Source organism: Ornithodoros turicata, unplaced genomic scaffold (genome assembly GCF_037126465.1).
Source record: "Ornithodoros turicata isolate Travis unplaced genomic scaffold, ASM3712646v1 ctg00000746.1, whole genome shotgun sequence".
In the NCBI taxonomy this organism is placed as follows: domain Eukaryota; kingdom Metazoa; phylum Arthropoda; class Arachnida; order Ixodida; family Argasidae; genus Ornithodoros; species Ornithodoros turicata.
The window spans coordinates 1953800-1975944 of NW_026999400.1; the positions used below are offsets into that span (position 1 = coordinate 1953800).

At 44.7% G+C, this 22145-nt stretch overlaps 1 protein-coding gene across 5 annotated transcripts in view; it reads right to left on the reverse strand.

Moving 5' to 3' along the window:
• LOC135374752 (muscarinic acetylcholine receptor M5-like) overlaps nt 1-22145 on the reverse strand; it is a 399570-nt gene that overhangs the window by 172042 nt on the left and 205383 nt on the right. For all 5 annotated transcript variants that reach the window (XM_064607680.1, XM_064607676.1, XM_064607677.1 and 2 more), the window contains one exon: nt 7419-7477. The gene's annotated coding sequence lies outside the window, so the exon portion shown is untranslated. The remainder of the gene's footprint in view (nt 1-7418; nt 7478-22145) is intronic.

Below are 22145 nucleotides of genomic sequence, written 5' to 3' on the forward strand. Positions count from 1 at the left end.
CCCCTACCCAGCGTTCGATCCCACATCTTGTCTTTGCGCCTGCGTCTTTCTGTTGGGAGGACGGTCGTCACAGTTACACATTTGAACTACAGCTTTTATGTACATTTGCTGCATTGCCTATGTGTCTGAAACGCATTCTTTTGCGCTGTAACAGACTTAAGGTGTTTCGTGCCCTAGACAAACAGCTCTTATGTTACGTTTTGGCTTGGACGTTACTCCAAATAGTGTAGAATTCAATCGAACTAAATGTAAGGAAAACGATGCAGTAAAGAATCGATACGAGCCTTATTCCGAAGCTCAGGCTTCGGAAGTTACACGTGATACCTATGATTATGTTCGACTTGCGATTCAATAAGCGCATCTCTCGTGCGCCAGATCTTTTCATCTGTAGATGCAACTCAAATTGGCCAGACATACTGTAAAGTCTTCAAAACCGCACGCTATTACGACCTTGGAATTGCTAAATTAGAAATGGAAACAGCTCATCTTCGAATCTCCCTATACACCGTTTATCCCGTTTACGAAGCAATTGTTCCGTCGACATTCTACGTGCTCACCTGACACAGACGCACAATAACATTAGTATGAAATTACACCCTTTGTTTACGTTTTACTCTCAAGAAGGAAAAATTATTGCCTACCTTTTGCGATGTTACAACACGGACACATTGATAACGTAGAGAGAGCAATTTGGAAACCACTGCCGCAGATTGATGAGCAGCAGCAACGGCGGCCGAGATTTTTCGGTAAACCGCGCTCTCTTCGGGAAAACTGTGGCTCGTGACATCGATCTTACAGAGGACAGAAAGAAGACAATTGTCCTCCCCGATGGGATTTCGAGCTCAGGGCTATTTTGAGCAAAATACAGCAGCGGCAACTTATATCTCGGGCAAGATGGAAAGCGAAATCAATGCCGGATTATCAGAGTTATATTTTTGGAGCTATCTCGGAGTATATGTCCACATGAAGATGAATAAGCAAGACGTATAGAAATAGCAGACAACGCAGAATGCAATTTGCAATATATCCGCGTAATCTGGACTTTCTATCCTCGCAGTTGAAACACATGGAAGACAGTACAAGAGGAGCCTGCACCTACGAGTCGATGCGATATATCAATGCGATTCCTCGGAGACATGGGATGAGATATGGAGAGCATCATTGTATTAGTATCATCACACTGATATTAAATACGATTTAGGAATTATAGACAGTCCCTAAAAGAAACAGCAGGTAATTAATAAACACGTAACACACTAATATTCTCTCGTCACGTCCTGGTACACCCTATAAACGGATCTTCATCACTGCTTAACATTCCAAGAACAGCCGTCCTTCAGAATGATATACCTGTCTTCCTTAATTTGTTGAAAATGGGAAGCGTACGACTTTCTGTGACAATTTGGATAAATGTTAATTGCCACAAAAATACGTACGCCCTCTCCTCAAATCAAGCTGCACACTTTCGTTTTTATCAAGTCCATTTGGCTGTGAACATCTTGATTAAATATTTGGAAGGCGCGCTGTTACGAAATGTTTTATGACAATCGTCCTTCGAGACGTATGGCTTGGACGATACAAGACCGTGTTAGCTAGCTGTCCGTACCAGTAACATGGCCAGTTCCTACCTTTAAATTTGAGTAAACTTCAACTGTAGCTGTAACTTTCATACCACAGGACGGCGAAAGACGTAACCGGGGGGGAATGCGACGTTATTTCACGTAATGAATTGTGTTCCCGTTGAGGATAGCAGTGATAAACAGCCATTTAGTATTGTGTTTCAGTCACGCTAAATACGTTGCACGGCAAGATGCGAGTCTCAGAGAACTGCATTGATGTACGCGTATTCTTAAAAATTAGAAGAATTACGACAAGAAGTGGAAGCAGTTTGTCAACGGCAACCGAAAGCCGTTGTGATCTATGGAAGCGACTGAGCACCAGTACAGAGAAAAATATAAGGCAAAAAAAAAGAAAGTGAAAAGAGTGCTGCTCCAGCTGCTTCAGAATTTGTGGTATATTGAACAAGGATTATTCTCTGGAGAGCCTTCTCAGTGTTTCGCAAGAGCAGTTGTGTTGAAGCACGCAAAGCGTGGGTTGCCTTTGCAGTTTTGGCCAATCCTCCAGCGGCTTCCGCAGATTAACGTGTCTACTCCACGGCCTTCTGCCTTGCATGCCTAGGGCACGTCTTGAAAATCATTGTCTAGAATAGAAGCGTCTACTGTATACCAGTAGGTGTTCCCTTTCCTTGGTCTGTGGGCAGTATGAACGAGAGCGCTTCCTCATGGAATGCGCTACATGCAACGAGTCAGTCCGCGTCCGTACGACGTCACGAGAATTCTTGGACCCTGGTCGAACCCCGTAGATGCAGTTCCTGTCTCATACCAGTCGACAGGACGAGCTCTAACAGGGTCACTTGTCACAACCATCCACCGCTCACCCTTTCCACAAAGGCAATGGGGTAGTGACGCCATATCGCGGGTGGTGAACGGCATATCGTATCATCGTCCTATATGTGTGTGACCTTTTTATTTTTTATTTATTTTTTGGGGGGTGGGGATACTGCAACACTGGCAATTTGGTGTACCAATCGCTCGTACCTTGTAAAGGAGCTGACGGACAATGACATTGACTGGGGGTGGAGGGACGATACGCGGAATTAGGGTTCATGCATGGTGCAAGAAACGGGGACTCCATGTCAGCAAGTATAGCTACGCGCTATTTGTCATCCAGTATCATACATAGCATGTTTAGTTGGTCACACCTCTTAGAGTAAATCTTATTAGAACGTCTTGGATGGTGTGCATCCTGTGCTCCTTGGTGAGACTACTTGTTTCCACCATGCACCTATTATTTACGCGCAGAAGTGAGGTCGTGTCACAGACAAACTTTCAAAATGCATAGCTGCGGCCAATGAAGGAACACATAGCGTGATTACTTGTTGTCAATCAGGGAACGTTAGTTAGTGTCGCTATTTACTAGACAAGAACCTGAGCAATGTACACATGTTGTTCCAAAATTCGGATACGTGAACTGCACATTTGAACAGTGCGAATATTTCAGCCAGCAACATGAACATATTTTAACTACAACATGAACTCATGCACCCTCTACGCATCTACACCGTTCATAATCTATCCGTCTTTCCTCTATTTTTTATTTTGGCTATAGTCGTGACGACGGCCACTTCTGTGTGGCCAACAACGGCGAGTCGATCCTGCCATTGTCTTGATGATAGGACGATGATAGGAAGAAGGAAACAATGTGGTCATCTTTTTCGCAGTTCTCTGAAAATGGTATTCTTCGACTGGCCAAGCTGTTTATATCAATGGTCTGCCTTCGTCACCAGTTTCTTTTCGTCGCGACGTAGAAGAAGAAGAAGAAGAAGTAAAACGAACCACAAATCAGGTTATGAGGCTGTTACAGTGGCTAGAAGAGCTTATAAACGAATAGAAATTTGTAATCGTGTTACGTCTTTGCAGACGAACGAAGAAAGAAAGACAAAATGAGTTCGTCCTAATGCTTTTGAACAACTCTTCACCGTCTGACGTAGCTCCGACGACGGTTGCTAAATTCATTTTAAAGCAGTTCGCCTGGCGTAAGCAAATATGCCCCTCTCGAACCATTTGAGCGAATGATTCCCAGCGTCTTTCAAATTTAGTACCGGAATTGAGAGACAATAAAAGCAGAACCTGGTGTTCTTTCATGCGATAAGAAAAAAAGGCAGATTTCTCATTCTGATTACCGCTTTCAGTGTACGCTCGCCTAGCAACATTAGAAAAGATTATTTCCGTGAACCCTCTTACATAGAAACAGCATCCATAATGCGGGATTACATCTTAAATGAAGACTAGTGTAGTCTAGCGGTTCATACATTAAGAGCGAAGTTTCCGTATTTAGATCCAATGCTTACTCATTCAGCATAAATGCGTGCGTGTGGCATATCAGGGTATACGTGCAAGTCATTGAATTTAACCTTCGCTTTCGGAAGTACTCTTCTGATTTTATTTATTTATTAGGCAACAAAAGAAATGCTAACCGAGTGATGATAAAGTGGGGTTCACGAATCACTGATATGATTCACCCTGACGAGAGAGAGGTAATTCCGAAGAAATATGCTGTTTTGAATTGGACTGGATTGGATTAGATTGGATTTAAACGAAAACATTATGGTGATTGTGGTTCCACGAATTTCCCTTCTGCTACTCCGGAGCGTTACCGGCTGTCTGCTCAACGACCACTAGGGATTGGTGGGGTCAGTCACAAAGTGACAGAAAGGAAAATGAAACGTAGAAAAGAATGGGATATCCTCGGCTTGTGCGGGATTACTCTGCGTAACCGCTAAATTTCACATTCTACGTGTTGCCGCTGAGGTATGCTACCGCAATTGTTGTGGTGAATCACCTCATCCCATCATCATTCATGTATCATTCATGTAAGATGTTAACGATGAAAGATGAAAGTCACTGAAAAGGTTAGACAGCTGTAGGACTCGAACCCACATCTTCTGGATTGCCGGTCCAGGGCTCTACCCTAGCTCTGGACTGGTAGAGCCCTGGACCAGCAATCCAGAAGACGTGGGTTCGAGTCCTACAGCTGGCTAACCTTTTCAGTGACTTTCATCTTTCATCGTTAATTTCTTAGGCAAATTGAGGCTTTGTTTGTATTTGTCCCTTCATATGTTGTTCCAGCCTCAGAACATCAGTCCTTTCATGTCATTCATGTAGTTATTGTTTTTGTTGTGTTGCCGCTGTGCGCCAAAACTTCGTGTCTTCCTGGATGTCCGGGATAGATGTTACAACTGCGCGGAACGCCTGATGTTGCCTTCTCAAACAGTTGCAAAGGATCCGAGCTAAAAATGGAACACTGTCCCGATGCTTGCATATCCAATAAAAAAAAAAAAATAACATCGCGAAACAACCATCCCTAGATGCGGCGCACGAACGCGGGCATAGAGACAGAGGACAGGATGAAGGAATCGGAGAGAGAGGCGCTAGCACGCTGCCAGGGCAGGCTTCAAGGGTCGGCTGTGCCGAGATATGTCAGGAAAGTATGCCGAAAAACTTGGGAAAACCCTCCGACAGCAGAGCGAGTGGTGGGATTTGACCCCACCATCTCTAAGTTTTTAGCATGACCTTCAGATGATCATGACCGTAATTTGGATAAAAGCTAAGAGAAAGAAAACACTGGACCCTTTGGCGCACTTCTGAACACTGGACGAGGATAATGGCGGCACGCTTGGCCGCACGCCTTTTCTTGACATTCTCGGACGCTTACGTTCCTAATTTTTCGCCAACGCGTCTGCATCTCCCGCAGCGGCGGTGGCACATGTGCGAGCTCTATACTTGCGCGAATGCTTTGGAGCACCCGCCTACGCTGTAACTTCGCGGAGCCCATGGTACAGGACATCACGCGAGACGCGCTGTGCAGGCAGTGAGCGTGCGCGCCTGCCGCAACATTTCTTCTCATCTAAGGCGCGGCACGGTGTACGAGGGGCAGTGCGAGCTTCACGAGAGTGAAACTGACGCGACGCGGCTTCAACAATGCTTCAAAAGTGCGTTAAAGAAATGCTTGCGCATTTAAAAGGACAACTAGGAATAGATAAAGACACCACGACGAAGTGTAAAATCAGTTAAACGAACATATCAGAGAAAGATTATTTTTACACAATTATCGTGCGGAAACATTAGTTACGTATGACGAAATCCCGGCGTCATTCAGACTTCACTTTTGCCTCTTTTTCTTTCTTTTTGTATTCGTTATGGTTCCCTCTTTGTTGCGTCCTGAGCCCCTCGTGTATTGTGTATGATACAGAAGGGGGCCCATCAAGATAAAGTTGGAGCGCGTCTCATGAGAAGAAGCTAGCGAGAGGAAACGCTGGAAAGCTGAAGGAAAAGAGACCAGCCTGTTCCTTTCCTCCCTTTGATGGCGAGCCGAGATCAGGATGCCGTCCCACGAAACCAGGGCGTCAAAGCTCACAGCCGGAATAATAGGTTCCACAGTAAGCGAATTCGATGCTGTGTAGACGAAGCGAGGAGGAATGACCACTTCTTCGTATCGAAAGGAGACAACGACATACAGAAATGAAACTATATCGAAGAAAGGTAACTAGTACGCGTGCAATTAGAAATGCTAGCTGCGTGTTGCAAGACAATCACATTTGCAGTCAAGGGGGCGCACAAGCAGAGGATTTCAAATTAGAAGTGTACGCGATACTACCCAAAGGAAATATGTTAACGCTGAGCCCGTAGTCTGGATGACAAGGTTCTGTTGTCAACTGGTGGCCTGTGCCAACTCAGACATCTCTGGCCTTTGAAGGAGACGCGATTCATTCATTGCATCTGTTTCGGACCAGCTGTTTGCTACTGTCGAACCAGCACATCTGTGCTGGTCCGACATCACCTCGCTCTCGTTCGTGACCGCCACGGATAGCCTAGTATTCGTAATCTTTCAGCGGGAGGTGGATCTTGCTCAACATCCCCTCTGGCACTTTGCAGTCCCCGACGAACTCACGCACCCTCTACGCATCTCCACTCTTCATCCTCCACCTTTTTTTTTTTTTTTTCCTGTAGTCATGACGAAGTTGTGAAGTCGTGACGAAGTTGGCGAAGTCGCCCACTTCTGCGTGTCCAACAACGGCGAGTCCAACAACGGCATTCCCCGTACGGGCCGATCATCTTTCGTACATACTGTTCGGTACGTGTTTGTACGTGTTTGGGTGAGAATACATGTGCATGTTGTGACCCAGCTTGAAATCCCATTGATGCATCTTCGGGTCGCTGTATGGTTCGCTATCCTCAAAGTGAGAAAAAAAGGTAGACTCAACTCCTGACGAGTTCGTATCATAAACTACGCTAGAAAAAATATTCAAAAAAAGCACGTAACTTGAAGATTGCACGATCTACTCAGTCTTTCTTGGAGGAGAAAGGAAAATCTTCCCGACCCTTATTTTCTTTCTTCTACTTCACCCTTTTGACGCTGTGGCACCCCGTTGACGTTTGACGTTGTGGCAGGTTACACTTGCAACTCGTCATTCCAGGAAACTTTTTTTTTTCGGGGCCCTTTTTCGCACAAGAACAGGATCCCACTTCTTCTCAACGTTGTGATGCAAGACTAATCGCACCATTCTTAACATGAAAAATATGCACTTGTGTCTACTATCCCGAGTGTGTCTAGATCCAGTTTCCTTCATAGGCAGCATGTCTCCTTTATCCCCACCGCTCCGTATACCGTCTGCTGAAACTATCGCGGCTTAATCCACCACCTTCAAAATTTCTTCGGGGGAACTTTATAGAGAGGCATTCAGACCTATTTCCAGGAACGAAGACATTACTCGAGGACACCGTTTCAGAACGAAAAAGCCTCTCCGTTTTCATAGACAACGTTACGTCCCTGGATTCCTATAATACGCGATCACTCACCATTTCTTCCGCGAAGACTGCGTTGTTAGCAGAGTACATCAGCCGATGGAGCTGGACATCTGTAAGAGGAAAGAAAGAGGACGTATAAAAAAACAGGTCAGGTGTTGCTAGAAGTGAAAAAAGAAAAAAGAAAGAACTGAAACGTTGCGGAAGACCTATAAAATAATAGAAAATATATTTGTATAACAGTAAAAGCTATATCAAGCAGGTGCAGGAAGAAGGTGTTCCAATTAGGAGAATTATAATGGTGTGTAGAGGTAACTGTATGCTGCAAGGCGAAGAATTCGTGGCAGGCAGTCGTAGTGTCACCTGTTGGGAAGGTTTGAAGACGTGGTAAAAACACTTGCATGTGTCTTCGCCGTAGAATCCGTCGGGTAACAAGATGTCTCCTTCTGTATCTCTATCTATCCCTCTCTCTCCCTCTTACGCACACCCGCACACCGATGTACTTAAAAGATTTGTTCGCCCATCCTTGTTGGCTAAATATCTACATAACCAAATCTAACACTGGATGTCTCCCTGGCCGAAGAGCTATCACTTAGAAAAGTATTGCCACACCGAAGATATAAGAGATTGATGTCCATAAACGGTTGCAAATATTAACTTGAGTCTTGTTCGTCACGGAATGAAGAACAGTGTATGAATGAAACAACTGTGAGATAGTTATGACTTATGAGTTACCTAACACCAGTTCTCAACGCGCGTCTCACTGTTGAACAGTCATTATATAGCAAAGGTTTTGTTTAATAGTTCGCTCTGCTTCTCATGATGTGACGCATACATGACATTCCATAGATGTCGTCCTACGTAAACTCAGCTCGTGTGAAAGTCGGAGAAAGCGCACCACAGCGCCAAAAGTCTTGTGCTGCTTGGGCTCGTTCACTGTTGGAGGATCCGTGGAGAGACGTGTCACTCTTTGTCAGCTTCCATTGGACGGTACTCACTATGACGTCAGCGTAAAGTGCTATCATAATTTCCACCATTCCCTGAAGCCCGAGACGAGACCAAGTACACCCGGTTTTATTTTTATTCGCTGATTCAATCGTGGACATGAGACGGCCCTTCGGATGGGCGATGTCCTTCGTCCCGTAGTACACAAAAGCGACACAAAATATTATTCCATGTCTTCTCCCCCACGAACAAATACAAGTGTGTGATCGCGACTGCTGACCATTTCATTCCACTTCGATAGCTGAGTACGAACGCTCAACATAGATCACGATAGCTCACACGGACATCAAAGTACGCCTCTATAAGATGCTGTCCAGTGGCCGATCAATCATGCGTTATTTCGCTTAGCGAATACTGTAAATATTCACCGACGGGACATACAGAGTATTTCACGTAACGTGCTAAAAATTGCGTTAAAAATCTACTTGTTCGGAAATTATGGGGTTGTAGCGGCCAGTGGACAATGATGAAGACGTGCCCCAGCTGTCGCGCGCCACTGCGCCTGCCAGACAGTTCTACCCAGGGAAAGGTAACGGAATCTTTTTCGTTTCCGTTACCACCTCCGTTACTGGCCCTTATTTGTTTCTGTTTCAGTTTCGGTTACCACCATTGCTGCTTTCGTTTCCGTTTCGGTTTTCGGTAGCGCCCCCACCTCCAGCTTTTTGGGTTCCTTCTTTCTTTTCTTTCCTTTTTTTAAGGAAAAAAAAAGAGCATTGAGACCGTGACAAAACTTAATTCCTCTACGTTCTGAAGTCTATTTTGAGGACTCCAAGGATACATGCACACAAGAGACAACGTTTATTCAAAATGCACATATAAGTACGTGATTTCTGTGAACAGCTAATATGAACATGGTTTCCAGGAATGTTACTCACGCTTGCAAATTCCAGGTCACCATAAGCGTATAAGAATTCGGGTCCTGCGCGCGTACTTCGGGTCCTGCGGTACCCGAATTATTGCCGTAAATTATTGTCGTTTCCGTTTCTGTCTCAGGTATTCTAACTGTGCGATCTCCGTTTCCGTTTCTGTTACCCTTCCCTGGCTCTACCGGCACCGTCCTACCGTGAAGCCACGCACATCTGCTCGCTGGGACATTCCATCACTGCCGGTCAGGATTCATGTAGACAGACGCAATCTCCTCTACATATGGTGACCCGAACGTGATTTGAAAACGCAACCTTCTGATAAACGGTCAACGGTATTCTTCTTCAGCGAACTTTTGCCATGACTTACGACGATTTTGATCGAATTTCTGTCACCAACAAAGTGAATTTTTTGAATTGAACTTCGACATATGCAAAGTGAATGTAATGTTCTTTTTTGTATCTGTTTTCCTCTTCTTTCTTTTTCTTCCTTTTTTGCTAGAAACGCAAAGCGCATATCGGATTTACCCAATTTCGTTACGAAATACGCACACTTTGGTACAACACACCTTCATGTTTTAACTTAAAAAGGAAAACGAAACGATGGTATGCCCAGGTTTTTGGCCACCATCAGTTTTCCGTCAAGTTAATGGGAAAAGAAGGGAAAGGAGGACATCGGTATGCCTCTTCAGTTTCCTTTTTCGTGCCTCTGCTGATAACGACAGTAGGGTTACGCACCAGTTATCTGAAACAACGCTGAGAAGAAAGCAGGAATAGGGGGTCGCCGTTTTCTTTCTTTCTTCCTGTCGCTTCTTCCACTAACTTGACGGAGAACTGACGGCGGCCGACAGTTTGCAAGGTTTTCGATTCCTTGTTCTTTCTTTTTTCCTTCACCTATTACCACTGTATGGGGGAATGTAAGAGAGTGGGAATGTATCTTGCACTGGAATGGGAGTAAAACCAACATGCGCGTCTGTATCTCACGATAAAACATACCTTGTCTTCGCGAATTTATGAGTTCAATTAAGAAAACTCAATTTGTTTCGACAAAAATGTGTCAAAATGGTCGTAAGCCGTGACAAAATTTCGCTGAAAAATACTGTTCACCTCATAATTCTCAGACAGATTTTAAAATGGTATTTTAGAACGCGTTAGGTGAAACACTAATCTGGCAACGTTTTAAGACATCACCGTAGCAGTAGTGAATGTTGTTCACGATCTAAGGATGCTGTTCTCACGCGAGGTTGGTGACAGACACGAAGTCTGCTGTGTTCGCTGAAGCAGGCAACAACGCATAGAACGCCTGCCACGTTCATAGCCATGCAAAAGCTAACACCAGTGCACAGTGAGTTGGTTCGTGAGCTGCTCAATCTGGAGTCACTGAACAACCCTTATTCGGTGGTTCTGCATCAGATCGTTCGTCGATAGCAAGTCGGCTTTTGGAGCAGGGCTAACCTTTCCCCTTTTTCTTTGTTTTTTCTTTTCAATAAACCTATACCCCCCTCCCGTTCGTCGGCTGGACAACCCGTCAAATCATGCACAAACTTGTTGGGCTGAGTATAATGAAGCTCCTCATTAAGTTCCCCTCATGAGGAACGAGATTTCGTGCAACTAACCTTAGTTGTCCTTAACCCATTCCTATTCTTGTAAAGCAAGCCACTGAGGATAGATAATTCGTGATTTCGTGGACACGGATCATGATTATGACTCTTTATGCTCTAAAAAAAATCATCAAAACAAAGGTGTTTACACGCGTTTAAACGAGATAGCTCATAGAGACATCACGAAGGTATGCACGTGATCACGTCACGTGGCCACAGGGTGTCACGTGGTGTTTGGCGCTATAAAGCCACGGACCTGCACGGCGGTTGACGATATAAAGCTACCGTTTTAATAACCAGGTGGTCTCTCTCTTTTTCTCATCGCTCTTGCGCAGTTGTTCACGCTCATGTAAATACATGGCCGGCCTCGGTGGCTCAGTCGGTAGCGTGTTCGCCTTCTGATCCCGAGATCGCGGGTTCGAACCCGGCTGAGGACACCAGCAACTTGGTGGCTGGGTACAAGTTGCTTAGACACGCAGTCTTCCGCGAGGGACGTTAAATACGGGGTGCCGTGCGATGAGCTTTCATCGCACGTTAAAGAGCCCTCAGGTGGGCAAAAGCAATCCACAGACCGACCGCTGTGACCGCTCATGATCTCAGTTGTCTCGCGACGTAAACCTCCAATTATTATTTGTAAATCTGTACTCAAGAGTGACATTTGACAAAAGTGTGACATTTCTTATTGTGAAAAGTGTGCAAGGTACTGCTTGTTACATACTTGCGCCAGCTCGAGGTTTGTCCTGTCTGAAATGTCCCAGGTATGGGAAGATTGTTCCTTCGCACGTGCAGACTCGTACGGCATACTGCCAACCCTCAGACACAATAATAGTACAGCTCCTTCGGGGGCGGCCAAGCCAAGACGGGCTGTTGTACCTTTCAACGAAGATTTCAGAGAGTGTATCGCAAGCAGTACATATCTACAGACGGCAAAAGTCGTCGGGACATGAAGCTAGCTCTTTAAAATGCAAATCTAGCACCGGGTTAAATATATCAGATCGGTTTGTTATCGAATTTGTTTCTCGTTGATTCGGTCGTCAACTTGTTGGCAAACATGACAGAGGCGCATTTTGAGTGCAGAGAAACTCCATTGGCTTTTTCATGAATTACTTGTTGACTTTGTCTCTTAGGCTCTTATTGGAGGCTCTGTGTTGTGTTTGTCCCTAGATAAAGCTCCCCTCGGCTCCGTTTGCATATCTATTTGAACAGTTCTGTTTTTTGGTTATGACCTGTCGATTAGCGTGTAGCGTGCCACAGTTTTGCGTGCGCTGCAACACGTGGTGACAACGCAAAAATGAACGCGGTCGACGTTTTTGTAGCAGCTAACGAAGAAGCATGCGCAGCTAAACCAGCTAATGAATTGTGAGTGCCCACTGATCACTACAAAGTTCATCACTTTGGGATGTACTCCCCATGCACTTATTCTCATGAATTATGTCTGATGTGCTGGAAAGAAATTCCTCAAGAGCTGCCCCAAGCAGCACGCACTTACGTACGGGTGCCATAACGTACGTGCCATACGTGTGCAATGGCCTCTTCTGCTTTTCGCGTGTCACAATGCTTCTTGGGATTGCACTCCGTCGTCCGGCCGATTTCCTCGGTGCTCGTCGGGGCTAGGGTTCGGATCCCGGGATTTCAGCAAAATTTAATGTCCCGAAATCCTGGGATTTCACGAGGCCAAGTCCGGAGATTTCGGGATAATAAATTTCGGTTTTCTTGACAATAGAAATTCGGCGATACGAATGAAAAAGAAAGGATGGTGTCTATACCGAATTTTGGTTTCAAGCGTCCTTTCCCCTAAAAATACAATTTGTAATCCGAAACCGAAACAACCTCATCGCCCACGACGCATGACAACGACGTTGGCCGCGGACTCTTGTGAACCACGCAAGTCATAGCCGAGAGCAGCCCTTAAGTATAATTAAAACCCCTACGAAACCAGAAGGGGTCTTCATATCCACAAGGCCACACAAAGTATTGCAGAATCTCTCTCTCTCTTTGGGGAGTCTGCCTTTTTATTCTTTTGATCCTCACGAATACGTATATTTGAAAATGGAAAGAGAAAACGGAGACAGCGTTTTCAGAAAATTTGACTCGGCTGCTCCACAGAGAACATAACAGTTACTATGGTTGAATAAAAGGAGAGAAGAGCAAAACGCGCCATAAATTGTATTCACATAAGCAACATACCCCAGAATACTCCAGCGGAAGATGCGAAAAATGTCATTGATTTTAGCTGCCACGCATGTACAACTACTAAATGTCATGTCTTCTCGTGCTCTGCCAACCGCGGGAAATATCCTCGAGCGTAGCCAGAATATATTTTGTAGCAGACGACAAGAAGCGACGCCCCATTCCAACGAATTACAACGATCTTTCCGGCACGATGCCGAAGCTCAATATAATATGCGGAAAATATGCGGCTTTTTCCCCGTGACGAGTTTTTATTTCATTTATTTTTATTTTTATTTTTCGTTTTCACTAGAATGTTCACTGTATCGCAAATTGTGACATCCTGGATGTGCCAGGTGGATACAGTACTATACGGCATTCCGGGGACAGTTGCGACCAAATCCCGATCGTGTCCTGAGATCCCGGGATCCACATTTAGAAATCCCGGGATTTAAAAAAAAAAACGGCTCAGGATTCAGAACTCCAGTCGTGGCAACTAAGGTGCGCACCCAGTAGGTGCACCCCGTTAATCGAAGACGTCCGGTGCGAACCGGTGCGGTTTATCAAAGATGGGGTGCCACAGCAGGGCGCAGCTGGCGCACCTAAGTATGTCGAATACTTACAGTATGTGTGCGTACCAGAATGTGATAGCAAGCGTACGATCTATTTGCATCATTTTGCATTTTGGTTTTCGTGCAAATTAGCACACTATGGTTTTTCCCAAAGATTATGTGAACGGTTTTCTTCGCACATTAGTAGGGGCGTGCGAACATTCGAGTTCTCGAATTCGAATTTAATATTAGTCACTCAAAGTATTCGATTCGCGAATCGATCATCCAATGTTCAATTGTCCGAATATTCGACTCGTCCCCTTATACGAGCATGAATGGCACTACCCCTAAAGTGGACTTCACCTGATGCTTCCCTGCATGAGGTGAAGCCCGCTTTACGAAATTGCCAATGCTGCCGCCGGACCAACACAGGCGGACCGTTTTGTATACTTCGTCAGGAGCGGCGTCCGGAGCGGCGTCCTTTCCACGTGCACTTTAGCGGTGCCGGCAGAGGATTTTACTTTGATGTCTGGGAGGTTGCCTTTAAAAAGGTAAGACTGTGACGTGATGTCATAGAAGAGGAAGAAAAAAAGGGCATTTAAGACGCTTACATAATGCCTGCCTGCCTGTGTCCTGCTCGTTGGTGGTATCGAAGGTCCTGCTGAAGACTGTGAGGTGGTGTGTTCGAATGCTACCACCAGGAGTGCTGTCTGAAGTTTTTCCTGGGGTTTCCGAAGACTTTCCAGACGAATGTCGGCACAGTTCCACCTGAAGCCGGCCCAGGACGCATACTAACCCCCACTTCTACCTGCTGCCCTCATCTGTACGCCGCTAATAGCCACAGTTGCTTCGCGGTGCTATCACGGAATAAAGCAACAATGCCTGCAGCCCAGGAACAAATACTATGTCTTTTAGGCAGGACGCCATTTTTTTTTTTTTTTTTTCACAAGTGACCTGTGGATGTTGAGACGCAACTACAGTCTCTTCTGCGTAACATACCACAGCCTCACAGCAAATTTTGAAATCACTAACCCCCAGTGATACATAAGTGACAACCCAGTAAGTGCAGACTCGCCTCAAAAGCAGAAAGCACTATCGTATAAAATTAAAGAGTAGGAGCTTCACATACAAGAATCACGTGCCTCTGTTGTGACAGTTAATGCCAGAAAAAGTGCACTAAAGCCTTGGGCTACAAATTCTAAACTTTTAGTGCAAAAGGAACATATCGTAAAATTTGCACGAATATTCGATATTCGGCATTTTTCGCCCCATTCGATTCGATATTCGATTCGGCTTCAAATACTGTAAAACCGTTTATTTTCGCGAGCCCATAATTTTCACGAATTTCGCGAATCGAAACTGGGTCACAGTTTTGAAGGCAGTTCCTTCTCGCCGCAGTGTCAGCTTCAACAATGGGGACCTTTGGGAATCCGATTTTTGTCTTCCGGTCACAACTCGCGAAATTTAGGGGCCGCGAACAAATCCCGAGTGCCCAATTCGCGAAATTTGCGGGCCGCGAAAATGAAGGGTTTTAGAGTATTCTGATTCGCACACCCCCACATTGTAGTGATCGTACCGTTCCATACAAAAACGAGTTTTCGTGTCCGTACATTATGACATCTGGTGTTCCCCACCAGATAGGGCCACTACTTTTTAACGTATTTGTTAATGATCTATCTAACTGTGTGCTCAACTGCTAAGTGCTACAACATGCCGATGACATTAAGTTATTTCGATCCATTGATAACATCAATGGTTATATTGCTCTACAAGATGGTATCACTCGTGTTCATGGTTCGTGTACGAACAATACGAGTGCTGAATATTAATGACTCAAAAACTGTTATCCCTTTTACCGAAAAAATCAATTTAATCCTCTTAACCTATTTTCTTGCTTCCGTTAATTTAAGACTTCTTCTCGACAGGTTCTTTGACTTTTCGCATGCATTGTAACTCAGGTATTTAGTTCAGCTATGCGTAAGCTCGGCGTTATCTCAAGAACCACCAAAAATTTTGTTGAGCCTTTTGGTGTTTCTTTAGCTTGTTCCTTTCCGTTTTTGTACCTATACTTGAATTCGCGTCTGTAGCCTGGAACTGTTTATCTAACGCACTTTTTTCCGAAATAGAAAATGTTCAGCGTCGTTTCATTTGTTTATCACAATCTCCATTTAGGGTGCAGTATGTACTACAGCTACAAACACATTTTGTATAAACGCGTTGTTGTTTAAATTTGTCCAACTTTAACAGCTCGTTAATATCGGAGAGGCCGTCTCTTTTTGTATATGGTCATTAAAGCCAGTTTTAACTGTCCGGTTTTACTATCATCCATAAATTTCCATGGAACCTCGCGTAGATTGACATGTCCTCTTTTTCATTTTGCTCACCGGCTATGCCCAATTAATCAATGACTGATGAATACTCTCTCGCAGAATGTTGACATTTTTCGCATATCAGGCTTTTCCGGGTTTCCGTGTATTATAGCTTTGTCAACCTATGATTAGTTTGATAGGATTATATTGTCGTATTGTCCTAGTTGTGTGTTCTACGTTGTCTTTTTACTAACCTTTGTGTTCACTTACTGGTGCACCATTCAGTAGACCACACTTGGGTTGTTTATGGACACCAACACAAAAATAAACAAAACGTACTGAATAGAATATTTATTTCACTTGTTTACGAAACGTACTCTGTGCCAACGCATATATCCTTTACAAAAGAATAGAAAATTTTTTGTAAAATTTTTGCTCTTTCACTTATTCATGGTAAACGAGAAAAGTTGCAGTTTCGTTCACTCAGCTATACGTGAATATCTTCCCACCCTGAGCTATAAAATACGGCGCAATGACCGCGCACCATGTCGATGAAATTCGATACGCATTTTGTGCACACTCGATCCTTTGCCCGTACCTTTTTAAACCATATCCGTTGTTTGGTTTAGCCAAAGCATTACGTTCCTACGACAGCGCCGTTGGCGAATGCGGTGGTGTACATCACGTCGAGCTTGTGATGCGAACTGCACCTCCCAACATGTACGATAAGACAGAGACAACCAAAAGGGAAGAAGTTTACAGAAAATATAACGGAAAAGGTTGAACTCGGCAACCTTTCAGAATCCACTCAGTGAAGACGTTGAAGGAAACGGGGGGTCCGTTATCCGAAGAAGAGCATCGCGTTGGTGCGGCTTTTTCTTTCACTGAGCGATGATCCGTCCAAAGGCATCGCGCGTCTTTGACGCCTTTTGTGCTGTCTTTTCACGAGGAAGACGGAGCAGGTAGCGAGGGCGCCCCACAAGCGGGCCTCGTCTCAGGGAGGAAAGTAAACAGAAAGTCATAGAGGAAACGAAATCCCTTCGAAAAGCGAAATATGAAGAAGCCCGGGTCAGGTGCCTCTTATACTGACGGGGATATCCTGAGGAGAGTTCCTGCAAACGCATTTTTTGACGTACATTACAAGTTTGTCGAAATGTATTGGCTTTGATGTACATCGCAAATAAAGAAAAGAGGGAGGTGGGAACAGAGACCTACGAGTTTCTCTCAAAATTTGTTCCGCAGACAAAGGCTTCGGTGTGTGCACATTTTTCTTGTTTTACGCGCCTTTTGCTTTCTTCGAACGAGGGAGCCGTTTGAAAACGCATGGTAGATTCACTACCACATGCTCATATCCATTTTACGATGCATTAGAACAATGGTTCCGCGAGGCACGGGACAGACGAAGGCGCTCTAATGTACCGAACTCGCTTGAACAAAAGGGCAACCTGCTCTTCTTAAGGTGGGCGCATCCCAAAAGCAATTATGGGAGCCGCTCCTCTTGCCTGCTGTGCCGAGAAATCGTTCCCATGGCGAATGTCTTCGCTTGTTTGCCATTGAAGAACTGAACATGTTTACTTGGGAGCTACGTTGCTCATTGGAATTTGCTCAGTGTCCCCGTGTGCAACGTCTGTGCTATATTGTATTATTATACATGCGTTACATTTGTGTCGCTGCAGGTACGTACGCTGGATTATTCCCCAATATTGGTGAATTGGTGGTAATTGGTGAATGGTGCAAAGTCTGGCAAATGGAACTCAGCTTGCCGAAGTGCGTATTTGTTCGTTTCACCCGTTCCGCACAACCTGTAACTGTTACCTACTCTATATGCAATCATTCTCTTTTCCCTTCCACATCATGCAAGTACCTGGGCCTTACCTTTTCATCTAACCTTTCATGTAAGGACCATATCTTAGCCATCTGTAAGAGGGCCAATTGCTCACTTGCTTTCCTTCGACGCAACATAAGACAAGCGCCCTCAAATGTTAAAATAATTGCATATAACACTCTGGTTCGACCTCAGTTGGAGTATGCAGCCTCGATATGGGATCCCCATCAGTCATATTTGGAAACACTTGTTGAGTCAGTCCAGAACCGGTGCGTCCGCTTCCTCCTATCGGAGTATTCCATTCAATCAAGTGTGTCCTTAATGAAACTTAATCTAGGTCTTCCCTGTTTGACATTAAGGAGGAAGTACCTTCGGATCTGCTTATTCCACAAATTCTTCTACACTACATCTCTGAGTCAGCTATACATCATTCGGGCCCGGTATATTTCTCATCGCACCGATCACAGTCTGAAAGTATCACGTACTATCTCTCGCACCGAGTCCCTCAGACACTCTTTCATACCGCTCGCCGAAACCGAGTGGAACTCACTCCCACAGAACATTGTTGACATCGCAGATCCCCTAACCTTCCGCAGGCATTTACTTTCCCATTTGTTTCATTAATAACTCTGTTGTCACATAGACCTCCTTCCCTAGGTCTACTGTGTCCAGTGTACCATCGTTATTGCATTGAATTACTATTGTTATTATTGTTATAATTCTTGTTTGTTCTCCTTTTAAACTAATAGTGTGCAAAGGCTGTTGTTAGTTTGTTTTCTTTATCGTCTACCCATGTAATGACCCTTTGTGGTCCCTTGGGTTTTGGAATAATAAAATAAATAAATAAATAAATATTATGCAGCTATATGGCGGCTCGAAATGCTAAATATCCAAATATTGAGTAGCTAAGCAAAGTAAGCGACCTCAGTCACATATGTTGCGACTCATGCCTGATGTAAGTGAATTTTAGAAAGTACGCCTAACAAACGTAGTCGCAGATCTGGGACGTCTTGCACTTCGACACCTTGCAGTGAAATTAGACAAGGAAAGGTACACGCACAGATTATATACTGGTCGTGTCCTGAATATTCTGCATGCGTTAGCGTCGCAGATTGTTCAGCGTTTATTACTCACTCACTGGCATTGTGCTCCTGTACCGGTGCTATACAGGGTGTCCCAGCTAAGTGTATACAGATTTTTTTTAAAATATATATAACACTTTTTCCAAGATGAAATCAATTGTAATATAGCATATGCTGAAGGGCACTCGCTAGGAGGGCATTAGCAAAGTCCAAAGGCAATGTCTTAATTAACTTTCATTAATTAACTAGTTAATTATAAAAGCTACAAAGTTGTCCCAATGAGAACATCTGTTCCTTTCGCTCACCTGATATCGTAGCCGTTTCCAGTACAAAGATCCGTTCGATAGATCGCCCGCAAAAAATTCGTGATGGAACGCCATTTTTTCTTTATTTTGTTCATTGCGCTTCTTAGAGGACGCGTCTTTCCTTCATCCCCAATGTGAGAGGGAGAAAGAGCACACTATCGCCTCTGGCGTCCAGGAAAAAGATTAAAAGGAAACAGAACATGCAACCCAAGATAAGGCCAGTTCCGATAGAGTCACCCGATACATTTGTTTTTGTTTTGTTTCCGCAAGTTAAAGCTCATCTTCGACGCATGAGGCGGCACTGTGCTCCTTCCTCCTCTAACGTTGGGGATGAAGGAAATCCACGTCTGCGAAGATGCGCAATGAACAAAATAAAGAAAAAAATGGCGTTCCTTCACAAATTTTTTGCAGGCGATCTATGGAACGGATTTTTGTTCTGAAAACGGCTCAGGTGACCGAAAGGAACAGATGTTCTCATTGGGACAACTTTGTAGCTTTTATAATTAACAAATTAATTAATGAAAGTTAATTAAGACATTGCCTTTGGACTTTGCTAATGCCCTCCTAGGGAGCGCCCTTCAGCATATGCTATACTGCACTTGATTTTATCTTGAAAAAAGTGTTATATATATTTTTTAAAAATCTGTATACACTTAGCTGGGACACCCTGTATTTCCAATGACCATTTCCGTATAAAAGTTCCCCGAAGACATTGGTTTCTCAGGACAGCATTTTTAGACCACGCTGGATACAGATTTCAGCCTAAATTGCCGTAATTGCAAAGGCGGCGAAAGGTACGAAGATGCTCGTCCGTCGACCGCTACTTCCGTTGCCAGCGGGCACTCAATTGAAGGATGCACAGTGTGTATGCAGATAACCTAACTCTACATTTAACCAATTAACCACATAACCAATTGCCTTATCTCTAGCTACGCTGCTCGGCCCCACACAATATAGTCAGGTGACAAAGGCACTTGTTCAGCTTCTGCGGACCTGTGACCTTCTGGGTGAACTGTGACCATCAGTTTCGTGTTTGTTTTCCTCTTTGTTTGCTTGTTTTTTCTTTTTGTTTGTCTTTATTTTTCCCTTTCCTTCCTGGAAATAGCATGCCGCCATAGCGGTGGCTAACCTTTCCCTCCTATTTTTTTTATATAATAAACATACTCCCCCCCTCCCCAATTGTCTCCTGCTTACCGTTCGAACATAGGTGGCGCACGACGACGCACTTATGCAATGAAAAAACAAACAAACAAAAAAACAAACGAATGCGCTAACCACACTCTGAGCAACAAAACAGTTATAGCTACGCAAACTTTGCATACAGTTCAAATGGGCTATACGGGTGCAAACATGGCGGTGCCCGGAGAGCTGGGTGCGGATACCACTAGGGGGCTTTAAGGTGCAGAAATCGTGTAGAAAGGGTGCAGAAAGATAACAAATGGGAACCATGTGGGGCTTGATTCAGTTCCGGCACCGGTGGCACCCCTAGCGGTAGCTGGACACAACTGTGCGGAGACCGCCATGCCACATTCGCAATGTGCGCAGAGAAGAGTTATATTTTTGTTGCGCAGAGTTTGGTAGCCACATTTTCTTTCGTGTTTTTTTTTTTTTTTTTTTTCTGTTTCATTGCATAAATGCGTCGTTGTGCGCCACCGGAAGTTCGTGCGGTAAGCAGGCAACGCGGTAGGTGCGTAAATGTGCGGCTACTTCGTCTGCACTCACCCTGTAGATCTAAAAGCCTACTTCTACACTTCCATAACATGACATAATATTGTTTCGCCAAAAAATGTGTCGGAAATCACACAAACAAAGCGAAACTTAGTCTGCCTTCTCTCTTGCACGACGCAAGTAAGTATCAAAGCCAATGAAGGTCGCTAGGCAACGCCTTCTAGCATCACGCAAAGAAGCCTTTGCCTTCTTCGACACCATGCCTTGAATCGCCGAAAGCGAGAGAGACAACTAAAGCGTATTTTCTGGCGTTTTACGTCCCCGCTGCCACGCCAGTACGAGGAATGGTGAATGAACGGACTTATTGAGAAAATATCTACACGTGAAACTTGAAAAGAAAGATGATAGAGACAACTGGATAGGATAGAGAAAACTCTTTCGAGACAGGTCCTTCCGGAATTCCGACGGGTGTCGTTCCTATCACGCTGAAAGGAGACGGGGAGGCAACGCTGGAAATGGCGCAAACGACTGCGTCCCACCGTGCCTTTGTCCCGTGCATGTGAATGCCCTCTGTCGGAACGAGGCTCCTCATTTAGCTTTTATCACCGTAGTCGAGGTACTCACCTATGTTCTTTTCGTAATCTTTATAAACAGTCTACGACCGAAGACAAATAGCTATTAGGCTGAGATTTGTTTAGCCAATTAAAATTTGCACGTCCTTACTTTCGTACATGTTGGTGTTGTTGGCCCAGGACGCATACTAACCCCCCTGTCCCCCACCTCATTCTTGCTGTCCTCTCTCCATCTGTCCACATCTGTACGCCACTCATAGCCGCAGTTGCTTCGCGGCGCTAACACGGTTGGTGTTTGTGAGGATGCTCACCACAAATATAGAGCGTTATTTTTGTGACTGTAAGCATTGCGCTGTTATGAACAAGACGACTAATACTCGTGTTTACGGACCTTTGTGCGTTATTGGTAGGGGCACATACACATTGCCTGGAAAGCTGATAAGGTAACGGTGGTTAGCTTGTTAGTAAAATTAGATATGGAAAATTTATCTAGAACATGAGGACGATGGTTCAGTGTCAAGGCTCACAGAAGAAATCGCAAACTCGTGCACAGATGCAACTACAAATGGTCATATATTCTGAGATATCAGCGTCGTGCTCTGTGTGGATCAGCGTGAGGCTGTGTAGCTCTTCTAGTGTCTGTCAGCTTTGCAATGCCAAGAATCGCAGACGAACGTCTTCCCTGCTCGGAATCAGTCGATAGCTTTCGTTCCAATTACCTGCACGGGACAACACGCTTTCGAATGAGATTCGGTGTGTGCCGGCACGCTAATCCAAACTGGAGGAAGATTTTACCTATCCTGCTCCCGAATACCTCCCCTTGCGTAACCC